We start from the raw sequence: 14,486 nt of genomic DNA on the forward strand, positions 1-14,486 counted from the left end.
CTGCACAAGAAACTGCCAGAAATGAAGTGGTTGCCTCTGTCACTGCCTTTTGTCTCTGCCTATCCACCAGCCCCATGAGTATAATGTAAATTGTTAACTTTGCTTCTCACTTCTTCACAAGTAATATAAAAACAGTGGCATAAATATTGTTACATTTTATTTGTATAGACTTACATTTGCCTTATTTTGCTCTCTTTTTGGTTAATTGCATCAAAGCTGAATACGCACATGTTGATCATTGATATTAGCAGCAATTGTCGTCCCTGCAGGCTATGATCTCACCCCCTAATCATTTTTAAGTGAGAGGCAAATGAGTCTTACCTGTGTGCATAAAGATACAGTAAGGCGGACAGTTCCTGTGACAAGTCCCACCCACGGGGCTTCAAAAATTGTCAAAGTGTAACCTCACTTCGTAAAACCTCATTGCAGAATGGTACCTTTTTCCCTGAGCGAAGTACACCTGGGCTTAATTTTATATAGAGGAACGAACAGAAAAAGCCAACTATGACATGCTGTGACAGAATGAAAATCAGTTGCAATTCCAACACACAAAGGTATCCTACCACCAACCTTCATGAGAGCCATAGCTGAGTTTGACCCAAGTCCTGTTAGAGGGAGAGTCCCAAAATGTTTCTTTTAGGTACCTTCATACACCCTATTGGTGTCATGCTTCATCATCGGGTCTCACCCAGGTCCCTTTTAAGGGATTTAGGGGCATATTACCAAGCTATAGCGATAATCATCGCTAAGCTTGGTTAGCTGGCATTTAAATATCGCCGCGCTCCGACGATTTTTATCGCTTAGGAGCCTTGATATTATCAAGGTTTATCTCCTAAGCGATAAAAATCGGCCGAAATGCATGAATATTGCTGAAAAGTCAGCGATATTCATGCATTAGCGAGCAAATGCTCCTAGCCATGTTATCCACCTACCATTGGATAACATGGCTAAGAACTGCTCTGGGCAGGCGTTAGCTTTTGGAGATAATCGCGCTTAGCGCGATTATTTCCAAAAGTTGGTAATAGGGGATAGCGATGTTAGCGACTGTTTCCAGTCGCTAACATCTTGGCACGCCCACTCTGCATGTCATTAGCGATAATCATCGCTGACATGCAGAGTGGGCCCCTAAATGCCCGCTATCGCCTATTAGCTGTCGCTAACTGGTGTTAGCGACAGCTAGGGAATAGGGCGATAAAATTATCGCCGCTTTAGCGGGAATTCTTCCCGCTAAAGCGGCGATATTGCCCTTGGTAATATGCCTCTTAGGGACCAGGGTGGGACCCAATGATAAAGAATAACTCCAGTAGTATGGTTGAGGGTGCCTAAAAACCCTTGGAGTTGCAGACAGGGAGGTAGCATCCTGCGTACCCTTCTGAAAAAAGAAAAATTTCCAACACCCAGACATGGTGCTGGGTGAGAGTAAACACATTGTTTACAATTCTCTGAGGATCTGCTCTAAGCCACATGGATATCATTACAAGATTGGTACTTGTTCTGCCCACAGTACGGAATCAGGTGTGTGCACTGGTTTGTACCTGCATATTCTGGAAAGCGATTTTGTTTTCACTGTCTACGTATTCGCCATACGTTTCGAAAAATCAGAACAGAGCAAATGTGTTTGTGCTCTGAACTGTGTCAACAGCTTACGTTGCGGAGCATTTATTCAGCAGATATTCGCCTTTATCCATGTAACAGCTTGATGTTGTTTCAGCATGTTGCAAACTAGAGCACACTATGCCCACTATTACTGGCTTACATTTTTGTATTTGGGATTGCCGGGTGCTTATTGTTGTTGCAACTCCAGGGGGCCCCTGCAAACTGCTATCTTGGAACATCAGCTAAGCTATTCATAACGTCTAGGAAGTGATCCCTTAGCAATCTGTTAATAATAGAAAAATAGCTCTAACCCTAACTTGGTGTATGCTTTGATCTATGATGCTTGTTTAATCTGTGAAGAAATGTTGCTTTCCTTCTCAAGCTAGTCACAATAATTTCTACCCAGTCATGATTTTGCAACATCAAGTAGTAAAATAATTAATGCTTGCACAGCAACACCTGCTCAAATGTTCCTGCATTCATAAGGCCTGATTCACAATCATATGCCACTATTGGGAACATTTTAAAATCTTATTTCTGCTTTGCTAGCATGAGCAGAGGTCACCTTTGTCGGCTTCCTACTTGAAGGCACTTTACAGGAAACCATTTTTTGGGTCACTCCCAGTCTTGCTTTAAGTCTAAAATGGAGTGCAAAAGGTGTTTGTGTGTGATTTCGGATCAGAATTATTCACAAATTGTGCCCCGACACAGGGGGTCTGATTCACAAAGGGCCTCAGCACTCATGGGGGAGTCTGCACCTGGGCGGAATCTCCGCAATGATAATTCTAATTGCATAAATTGTGGAGATTCCTCCTTGAGTGCAGAGACTCTCCTACGACTGAGGGGTCTTTCCCATCGCCAATTCCACCAGGTGTTAGTTAGTGGTATTTGTGCAGGGGAAACATTTCAAAAAGGATGGAAATATGTGGTACTATCAACCGGTGACACTTAATGCTGCATATTTTAACCCTTTCCAACATTCCGAGCTCTGAATCTGCCAGTAATACTGCCCAGAGAAATACCGCCACCAAGCAGTAATGGTGTTTCCCCTGGGAGTGTTTACCAAAGGGTAATCTTGAGCAGGCCAGAATGAGAATGGCAGATTCCAGCTGAGGATGTTTTTCGACTCTGGGAATCAAGTGACCCTACTCCATACCTTACTTCTTGAATATCTAGCACTAGGGTAGCAGTTAAGAGACAAAGCAGCACGGTGACTTTCTGTGGTGACTGCTGTGTGGCCGCTGCCCCGTGTGGGCCTGTTTGAGCTTGAAAGTGTCTATGGGCAGGATGACCGATCCTTCCTTCCAGACTCCACTTGATCATCTCAGGAAATATAGGACTTGCTGTTGACCCACCACCTTATACGTATTCACTAACTCTCCATGCTGATGCTTGGCCCGCAGCCACTTGCCTGTGAATTACACAACCGCTCCCTTAGCATCTGCCAATCATCTGTCATACTCTGCCCCTGAATGTTCTATTAATCTGTCATTCTACATCAGGGCACAGCTTATAAATAGCTGTTTTGCAAAATGTGCATGCATTCTTAATACGTAGATGCACACTCAATTATTTTACTCTGCTGCTAAGTACTGCCTGTATATTGTTTTGTTAAATGCTACTTGCTCGTTTGTTTGCTGCATGTGTTTGCATCAAGTGAGGGGCTTCGTTGCACACTTGGGCAAAACCTGTTGATTGCCACTTCCCTATGGCTACATGGACTAAGCAACTCTGACTTATGGTTAACTAAGGAGTATGTATCTGAATACTTCTCCCATTTCACTATTGGAGCAGCGTAATTTTGACATCACGCTTTCATGTTTCACTAGAACATATACACGTTGACTTCTGGTCATATGTACTCGTGTGATGTAACCTTACTAATGTAATGTTGTGCACTTGAACTGTTACAGAAATTGCATCTATGTATAATTAAAACATAAACATGAGTGTGCAGATTAATGTTTTTCCTTTCAGTAATAACGATTAGTAGTTTTCACATATATTTATATTTGTGTGGTTTGATTAATATTGTCAATTCTTATATATCTGTGTACTCATTTAAATAACAATCTCCATGCATTTTTCTATTGATAGTGTAGCCATTTGAATAGTGCTTTACATCTATATTGTACCGTATATATATATCCGTATTCTGCATTGAAATATATATTGAGATGCTTGCTGTACTAAGTTGACCAAAGACCTTAAGCACTGACAATTTTGATCGTGTTAACTTTAAAGTGAAGGTTTGCGTTGGAGGCAATGTTTTTCTCTCCTCTGCAGGTGCAGTTGAATGAGGTCATGGTCAATGAAAGTCACATTGTATGAAAGAAATATTGAGGCTTTAAAAGAGTATCTTTTGGCAAGCACAATAAGATTTATTGAACAAAATGAAGACCACTGTCCAAGCGTGAAAGGGGGACTGGAGGAATCCAAGTATGTTTTACTGTGTGGACCAAAGGAAAGAAATCTTGAGTGAAGTTGCCAAGTTTTGTTGTTTGAAGATGGAAATTAATAAGACTTGTGATATATGATTCTTGAAGGTTCTGTTGTAGGTATAATTTAGGATTACACTTTGCTTTTGTTCAGATTCCTTTCAGACTCTGCGAGGTACAGATCTTTTTGCGACATCTCTGTTGTATGGTTTTATGCTATACAATATTCATTCCCTTTAGAGAACTTCTACAGAGGTTCTGCTATGCTGACACTTTTGTATGCTTCCCTGAATTAATACGGTTTCCCTAATTTCTAGTTTAGAATAGGGTTTAGTAGATTGTCTAAGACAACCTATGTATAGGAAAGTGGATTGACATTTACAATCTTCTCACCAGACTTGGTTTCTCATCATTTGTATGGCAGCTACAGAATTCCCATTCGCTTTCTGTTATTGAGGATAAAGTTTGTGTTGTTTTAGACATCCTTTACTGAAGCTGTATTTTTATACTATGTTTCTGCGACTGATTTATATCAGCTTGGCTTTGAATTTCTAATAAATCCATACTCAATCCAATCAATCAACTCTGAGCTTTACTGTGTGGCCAAATGGGTTACACTGTAATTGGTAAATTGTAGTTGATCTTAATCCCTTTTATTTCTCAGGCACCTATACCCTTCTATTGCAGGGTGCCATAAAGAAGGAGCTCATGTTCTCTGCGTTTTCAGATGATAGCAGAGGATGTTTAGGTCCTGGGACTTTTTAGGTGAAGAAGTTGAAGTTGTTACTGGGTCCAACGTGGCCTAAGATCCCGGGATGATATTACAAGTGCAGTAGACACTGTATTACAATCGTCTGCTAAAGTTTTGTAGGGTCTGTCGTGAGATGTTGTCGACAGCCCAATTCAGATAGGGACATTTATCTTTATGTGTGAAACTTAAGTGCGGAAAACCTTTTGGCAGAGGGAAACCATACTGATCAGGATGAATCCCAACAGGTCGCTGTTTCATTCGGATGTGTGTCAGAGTAAATTGGAAAGCTTTGTTCCAAATGATTTCTTGTGTGATTAAATTCTGTAGATTACTTTAGTGATGTAGACAATTGTTATTTGTTGCCAATGCATTGTATTTATTTGTATGAGAATGAGTTCGTGAAAATTGAAAAGGATGGTGCACCGCTGCAAGTAGTGAGGTCAGGAGATGCCAGTGCAGCTAAGAGCAGTGGGGTGGGGTGGGGGTCTCGACAGAGGGAAAATTAATTATTTATTACATTTTCCCTCATCGTTGTCTGTTGAGTCCCCCACCCCATCTTACCTGTATGGGATGCTCTTGAGTGAGACTGACGTCACAGGATGGTATTGGTTGTCTATGTCATAGAGTGCTGCGCTGTTATTGGTGTTGATTTGGAGTGAGAATTGTGAGTTAGTTATTGGGTCCTGTTTTGAAATGAACAATGCTAATTGTGATTATTGACATTCTACTTGAAAAATGAAATGTTTTAAGGTCATATGAGATTTCATTGGGGGAATATGTAACAATACCTATTAGGTAGGGAGAAGAAGCACCACCTGAAGATACTGCAGGTCATTATATGGTGATAAATGTAGGGCTTCACACTTGTATTTGGCTTAAACAATGGCACAAGATCACAGAGAAAGAAGGTGCACTGACATTTCCACGCTATGGTATATTTAATGTGAGAATCATTGAAAACATGAGGAGGATTTTATATGAGTTGAAACCACAGCCTACCCCTACACAGTTAGAAGGGCTAAATGCCTGGGAGAGTGCGGCTCATGCCAAAGAGAAGGAAATGTATCAGGGAAGAGCTAGGAAGGCAGTGGGAACGCACGTAGATGCACGGTGGGATGCAGAATAGAAGAAGTGGAGAACTGACATGATAGAGGGAGCTAAATTGGATCCGGCGTTGACAGGTGATGAGTTGGAGATGATAGACAAGAGAAGAAAAAGAGAGAGAGAGGGGAAATGAGGCAAAGGGATAAGCTGAGGGAGATAAAAATGGGTACAGCAAAATTAGTGATAGTCTCCTAGATGTGTTGTTGTTGGAGCATCTGTCCCCCATTCATTGAGACCCAAACAAGGGGAGGTGGAAGTGCTAATATTAGTGGATATTCTGGAATTGCTACTTCACCAGTAACTGTGAGTCCTTCTATAATGGGGGCCACCCCTGTGAATATGAATAAAACCTCAGTGGGAGGCATTTGGGAGATTTGTACAACCGGCCCCTCCATAGTTCTGAATGTTACTGCAGCTTCGAATGTTCCAGATGCTCTCACTGTTTCGGTTACCATTGGCCCTGTAGTACCTATAAATAATACCTGCTCCCCTGGGCCGCACAACTGAGTTGAGAACCCAAGAAAACGCTCCTCTAAGTTTGAATGTAAAGTTAATTCCCTTGGTCCTAATGAATGTGAGTATCCCTTGTGGTGCAAGTGCAGACCCATCAGCGAATGAGACTTGATTTGGACCTTTGAGCTCATTTTAGGAGTTGCCAGATTTAGGTTCACTCACGTGGGAGCCACCACTGAATATGCATAATAGCACCCCCAAAGAAGGGCCAGTACCAAAGACGTCTGAGTGCCCACATAGACTTAATGTTCAGGAGATAGATGAATGGTTGATGGTATTCAATGCCACCTCAGTGAAAGTGGAAGCACAGAAATAAGACAAAGAACAATCAAGTCATCATTAAAAGTGAATTTAGTGGATGTAGCTAAATTAAAAATCGAATTAGATGAAATGATAAGTGGATGTTTTACATTGCATGAATACACACTTATCAGCAAAATTAGCTTCAGTTTATAAGCAAAGAGGTTACTAGGAAAGCGAAATAAGCTCTTGATAAAATATCTGAGATAGCTCAGAAATATGAAGTAGATTTGGAGCGGACAAAAGTTTTACAGAAGAGCCATCTGCTCTGCTTCTGTGATCAGGACATAGAAAATATGAGAATATGAGGGTTGAAAATTCAAACATGGAAATTCATTCAGACCATCTGGATTTATAGTGCGCTGGATAAGTGGGAAGTTAAATGGTAAAAAGGAAAAATGTCAATGGGAGAACCGCCTCCTTCTGCAGAGAGGGGAGAGGGAGTCACAAGCTTCAATTTATGAGAGGTTCCTAGTGGAGGTTATGTTCATGTACCTTGGAGTAGGAGCGATCTTGCGTCATTCACTAATGATTTCCCCAGGTTAAGAGAGAAATCTGTGGAGTGGTACAAACAAGTTGAGCGGTTGGTGAAAATTACCAAGGTTTTGTGGACTGATTTGAATACTTTATTTGAAATTGTGGTTCCAAGCGATTTTTGGACAGCATATAAGATAGCTACAGAATGGCCCAAGAGAGAACCAGTGATGGATCCTTTGACTAATGGTTTGTCACCTATAGTAATGCAGAAGTACAACCAGGTGATGATGTGGTTGAAGTCTAAGGTGCTGGATCAATATTGCTCTTACGACCCAGGAACCTAAAGAGACGATTCATGCCTAATATGAGAGACTGTTGCAGGCATTCAAACAGCATAATGGAATGAAAACGTTGGAGCCTAAGGATATGGGACATTTTGTATCTAGGTTTATGACCGGATTGAGACCTGAGATTAGCAAGATGATTCAACAACATTTGATTTCTTGGCAGAATAAGTCGGTTGATGAGATTTTGCGATACGCTGAGTATTGCAGTCATGAGATTGATATGAGGCAGAAGAAATTGAAAGAAAAGCTTATGGTAGCTCAAATGAAAGCTGCTCAGAGGGGAAGTCAAGGTCCTCCCTTTGTTCGGAATGGACCCGCGATGCAGGGAGTGTATTCACAGGGAGCTCCTGCCATGCAAGGTGGAGGTGGTTTTCAGTTTCAAGGTAGGGGCCGGTGTGTCTCTATTGATCCAAGCACTAGAAGTGATGTAGCTACATTGTAAAAGCCTAACCTTTGTCACTATTGCAATAGGTTGGGACACTGGAAACAGGAATGTCATCTTAACTCAGCAAATCAAGGTAAAAATCCCGGGTTTACACAGTCTCAGAACAATTATTCTATGCAGCCACAAAATGTACCCAGACCGAGAACTCCGAATTTCAATGCACCCCAAGCCCTAGTGATGCAAGTTACACAGCCCCCGATGCATCAACAAGCTGCCACCGCTCTCAGATTTATTTTGAATCAAGTTCCAAATGTGAATCAGATTCGTCCCAAGGAACCATTTCTTACCAGCAATATCCTATGTTTGAGACCATTGAGAATTTTGGTTCTGATCAGTCCGCATGACGGTGCCGGAGGGGGAGAAAGATTAAATGCTTGGTGCAGTCTTGGTGTTAGACCAGAGTGGCCCATATGTAGATGTTAAGGTAAATGGCCACAATCAATCAGGGGGTTGTAAAGCGCAGCTACTCACCATTGAGGGTCTCAATGTGCTGGGGGGCTGGGGGAAGTTCCATTGGTTGCTGCGGTCATCTGAAGAGCCAGGTCTTGAGATCCTTCCTGAACTGGAGCAGTGTAGGGCTGATGGAGCAAGGATTCGCACGTAAAGCGACTTGCTTATATCAAGAACCTCAAATAATGTTGATAAGTATAATCAACCTGTTTGTGTTACTAATATTGCACATTTTACATTACACGGGGTGTCCCAGTGACGCTTGCTTATGTGTTTACTTATCCTAAAACGGTTGCTACTAAAATGGCTGCTGCTATGCGGGAATTTCCTCTGCGCATGCGTCGGTCATACCCATGTGACGTGACGTACTCGCAGTTCTGGTGGGAACTTTTCGCACTTGCGCATTGGCAATAAGATGGCTGCTTTATATTCTCACATGCCGAAGCTTGCACTGCAGCTTTTGCTATGCTGTTTGTCTTTGCACTAATCCTAATGCTATAGTTATTATAAAGTAATGGGAGTCATATAGGGATTCCTGGTATACAGTGTAATCAGTTATTTCTGTATTCTAATTTGTTTTCCTTTACTTTTTATGTATCGAATCTTTTGGGCCTGGGAGGTGCTTACTACTCCATCTTAGAAGTCCCTACTACGCATGTCACCCTGGCAGAGGGAAGAAAACCTTGTACCAGTGGAACCCAGCCAGCTGGCTGCCACAGCCAATATGCTCCTGGGAACCGACCTGTAACCCAGCAAGACGAAGCTGAATTGTACTACATTTGAAACAATTGTATATGAAATTTGTATTAGCCATTGTTAGGTGAAAAGCACATGTCATGGGAACCCCAAAAATGTAAATTGTAGGCTTGAGAAAGTCAAATCCTAGTTGGTGTGATGACCTGTCCTTTCTTTGGACCAATTGAAATTGGGGATTCTTACACTTGCAACATTTGAGGGGTGGTATACTGACCCGAAAACAGTATAACTAGCCTAGGTTTAGCTAGAGAATTCGTCCGACTTGTCCGAATAGCTGACCTGTCACTGACCCAACGCACTCAATAGCTGATCGAGAAACAGAGGTTCTGCGGAGCACTCTGTCCGTAATTTCCAGAGACCCAATCGGGGTTTTGGAAACCTTAAGTGCTGGCGGAGCACTTTGCTGGGGAATTCGATAACCCAATCGGGGTTCTGACTGATAGCTGCAGAGAAGGTGTAGCGCAGGCGTTGCTACCGAACTGCGGGTGCTGGTCTTACCTTGGAGGTCCTGTCCTGATCCTAATCTGGCTCTCCTGTCCTGTCCTGGGTATCCATTCTGCACCTGGTGGCCTACTGGCGACTGTCTTTCCTTGGGGTTCCTACTGTCCTTAACTGACCCGTTGCCAGGGTTGGTCTCCACACCGTGCTAGGTAAATATAAAGCTGTTAGGGAAACACACTTACATCCTTTATCCTTATCTGTGCCTGAACTTTTACTTAATCATAAATTGCCTACGTCCCTTGTTCTTACGCTACCCTTTTATAAATTACTGAAATCATGAAAGTGCTTTCATTAGCTTGTTCCATTTTTCCCCTACCTTATAGGCGAATAAATACTGTCTCTGAATAAATAGATGTTCCTTCTCTTTTCCCACTCTTTACTGAATTAAAAGTAATTACTCTGAATATTAGCATGTTCCAGTTTTACCTTTCCTATAGCTACATGGTATCTCAAAATTATCATAGTACAAATTAAAGTTCCTTTTCCTTACCCACCTTCAAGGGGTAATATTCAACTGTGAGATTCTAGTATGTTCCTTATTTTTCCCGTCCTTTAGTCACTCCGTATCAAGTCTAATTTCTGAAAGTTCTTATTAGTATGTTCCCTGTTCTTACCTTTCCTTTAGAAATCTAAATGGTGGGCATACTTTATTTTCTGCATAGCTACACGATATTCACGCTCCTGGTTATTGATAGTTTATTTCTGTAAACATTTTACTTTCTGACCTTAATGAAGATTAGATAAAGACTTTGAAAACTTCCTGTGTCTCTGGTTATTATATGAGTGCAAACATAGTAAATGGTATTTGTATTTTGTGTCTGCCTTTCTTTTACAGCTAGCTCCCTGATCCATTGTGATCATAGGTACCCGTAACAGTGGATTGGTAAGTCGGGTATATTGGAAATAAATAGGAAGGAACTGGGTTACTGGTAGTAGAGTGTGAGGTTACCCGATTAATAAATATGGTGAATTAAATTTATGGGCCCAATGTGTAGATGGTAAAATTATAGTCGGGTGACCTGTGCGCTCTATCAGTAATTTTCTGGTAGCAGAGGAAATGGTTAGGGACTAGTTAAAATTAAGTAGGACTAGTTAAGATAGGTAGATAGGTTATTTGCTGCAAACTGTGAAAATCTTTATTGCTGCTAAAAGTATTGATCGATCAAATATAAAAGTGTTAAGAAAAAAGTGCTTTGAAAAATTATGAAATGTTTTAAATTGTTTTTCTTGCTGTTATATTGATATATGTACTAATACACTCGTTAGTGATTGTTACATGTGTGTCTGGAATCCCCGGGGGCAGAATAGCGGGTGGTGAGGAGAATCACGTCGCAGTGAGGTCACCTACTTGAGGAAAATTGGTGCAGGTTAGGCAGAACTGGAAGCACTAATTAGGGTTTTCTGTATAAATGTATGAATAAATGGTAGCAAAGAGTTCGCTGGCAAAACTTCTATTGTGATATAACCTAGTAAGGGTCACACGGAAGGAGTAGCAGGTTCATCTGAGCTTGATTGATAGCAAAGGGGTTCACTGGTGAAACTTTTGGCTTAGTATATATCCCAAGGTGGATGAGTCGAAGGAGTAGCAGGTTCTCTAATGCTTGTGTGAAGGGTAGGCAGAAGGGTTCTACTCGCAGTAATTGAGAAGTAAATAGAAGAGGTTTACTTGCAGTGAAACAAATCTTTTCTTTCTAGACACTCTAGTACAGTGGCGAATGTGTTTGCGTTGTAAATTAAGCAGAGCACTTGCACTTTAAAAGGGTAGAAATTGAGTTTTCCGTTACCTTGTGAAGGAGAGAGTCAGTTGCGGAGCTGCGCTGACGTCACTCCGTGCCGCGCTGATATTGGTCGAGACAGCGGGCGTGTGGCTGAGACAGAATTGTAAAGGAGGGGTGAGCACAGGAGCGTGGGAACTCGTTTACGAGAAACGCCGCGCACCCATTGGTTGAATTATTTGAAATCGCGCAGTTGGTTGGTTGCAGAAAAATAGAAGACGCATTTGGATTGGAGGTGATTTTTGTAAACAAAAAGTAATTTGCAAAAAGGTATATGTGGTATTCGAGACATCCAGAGTCCCGACCGGATCCTAGATATCAAGGGTTTGTAAGGGATCAGTGGAGAACATCTAGAAAAGGACAGAGAAAACAAAGCATTTGATGACCAGTGGGGATTCAGATGATGATTATCTGGAGGATTTGTTAATGAAGAATCCACCTCCTTATTTTTCCCATCCTTTAGTCACTCCGTATCAAGTCTAATTTCTGAAAGTTCCTATTGGTATGTTCCCTGTTCTTATCTTTCCTTTAGAAATCTAAATGGTGGGCATACTTTATTTTCTGCATAGCTACACGATATTCATGCTCCTGGTTATTGATAGTTTAATTGCTGTAAACATTTTGGAGGGGGAGGTCGTTCCAGGTCTTGGCTGTGAGGTAGGAGAAGGACTTTCCACCCGTTCCAGTCTTGTAGATGCATGGGATGGTGGCCAGAGAGTGGTCAGCTGATCGGAGGTTTCTCTTGAGTGCGTGGAAGGAGAGGTGGTTGTTTAGGTATGCTGGTCTGATGTTGTGGAGGGCCTTGTATGTGTGTGTGAAGACCGTATCATTCTTGGTTGACACTGGTGCTACCCTTCCACTGTGTGATCAGTGGAAGTTCCAGACCTACCACTCTTGGGAAGAAGTATCCAAATTGTTGGAGTTGCTAGTCAACAAACGAGGAATCCCATTACTGAGGATGTGCCTGCAAAAAAAGGGAATTTTGAGGATAATCAATTTGTGGTCTGTGTTTCAAGCCCTGTGAGTTTGTTAGGACGTTACTTGTACAAGCTGAATTGCTCCATTTACTGCACACTGAGTAGAGCGGAGTTTCTGACACATGATGAAGATGGTGCCTGTAAAATAATTAATCAAAATTCAGTTGTTGCATTGTACCCTATGATGACAAGTGCAAAATTATCCTTGGACCATAGAGACACTGTGAGGTAGGAGATTTGAATTTTTTCAGAAAAGAACATTGACCCATTAAAAAAGTTGAGCCTGTCCACATAAATATAAAGCAAAATGGAGAATATCCCAGAACACTACAGTATAATTAGACCCCTGAAATGATCTAATGAATAACTCCAGTAATTGAAACAATGATTCAAGAAGGCATTTTGAAAGTGATTATTGGGAACAACTCACCCATTATGGGCCTGCAGAAGCCTAGCTGTAAGTACTGCATAGTGCAGGACCTTTGCAGGATGAACAATATTGTGATCTTTTGTTGTCTTGTGGTACCGAATCCTTCTATGGTATTGTTTCAAATTCGATGTGAGGCTGAGTGGTTCTCTGTCAATAATCTGTGTTAAGCTTTTTTCTCCATGCCCTTGCATGAGAATAGTCAGTTGCTCTTTGCATTTAGGTTTGGCAGTCGTGTTTTGGCATGGTGCCGAGTCCCACAAGCATACACGGAGAGTCCCTCCATTTTCATCAGATCCTTAGAAAGACTTTAGAGTCTTTGGTAATGCCCTGTAACTCTGTCCATTCTGTGTCTCAGACCAGCAGAGAGTGACTATTTTCACTGAAAGGCAGTACAACTTTGGTGTTGTTTATGATTTCAGACAGTTATGGTCCCAGTGGGGGTTTATGTCCCCATTGGGCTCACTGATTCAAAATGCTGAGCACGTCCAAAAACTCCTGGAAGTATTGAATATGCCTGCACAATTTTCCTTTGTCAAGTGTGCGGCGCATTGTAAGGGGGATTATTATGCGACTGTGGATAACAGATATGCTGACAAAGTTGCCAGATATTGTGCATACAATGATTGTACCTTTACTGGAGAGTATACAAATGAGGGAACAGACAAGACCAACTACAACCTTTTATTAGCTACTGTTGAAACATGGGAGGAAGTTAAGACTGAGGCTGCAGGAAGAAGTGTCAGAGGCAGAATAGCAGAGTTGAGTTAAAGCAGGTTGCATCACGAGAAATGAGGTCGAGATTTGGGTTTCAGGTGATGGGAGACCAGTGTTGCATAACAGGCTTTTACCCTCGATGGCCAAACATTATCATGGTCCTATTCACGTGGAACAGGAAGCGATGGCCCGGTTGTTCAGGCAAACTTAGTTCAAACCAAGGTTTATGTCGATGGCTGAGGTACTGTGTCACAGGTATGTTGAGTGTCAATAGAATAATGTGGACAAGAGAACTGCAGCAACACTAAGGCACATAGGGAGATCAGGTGGCCCTTTCAATAGGCTACAGTTGAATTTTATTGAACTGCCTGTGTGCAATGAATTGAGGTACGTATTGGTTGTTGAGTGCATCTTTTGGCAATGGGTTGAGGCATGTCCCACACAATGGAATGATAGTCTTACAGTAGAAAAGCTTTTGTTGAGGGAGTTAATAGCCAGATTTGGCTACCCTACTTTTTGGAATCTGACCAAGGCACGCACCTCAATAATGAAATCCTGAGGATGTTGTTTGCTGCTTTACAAGATGAACAGAGACTGCATGTAGTTACAGACCGGAGACTTCGGTCTGGTGGAGCAAGTCAATGAGACTTTGAAATCCAGACTTGCAAAAGTGTCTGCTTCTATGTCATTGAAATCGCCTGATGCTTTACCGCTTGTGTTGATGAGTCTTTGCAACACACCCGATCGATGGACAGGATTGTCCCACCATTGAGATAGTCATGGGCAGGGAAATGAGGTTTCCAGTGGTGCCTGCAAATGCACTTGTGAACATTACTGCTGATCTGATACTTGATTACAGTCCCATCTCACCAAGAGCAGTACCATGATCTCAGCCCCAGGGACTGGGTCCTG

This window comes from Lissotriton helveticus, chromosome 1_1, assembly GCF_964261635.1.
Source record: "Lissotriton helveticus chromosome 1_1, aLisHel1.1, whole genome shotgun sequence".
Lineage (NCBI taxonomy): Eukaryota > Metazoa > Chordata > Amphibia > Caudata > Salamandridae > Lissotriton > Lissotriton helveticus.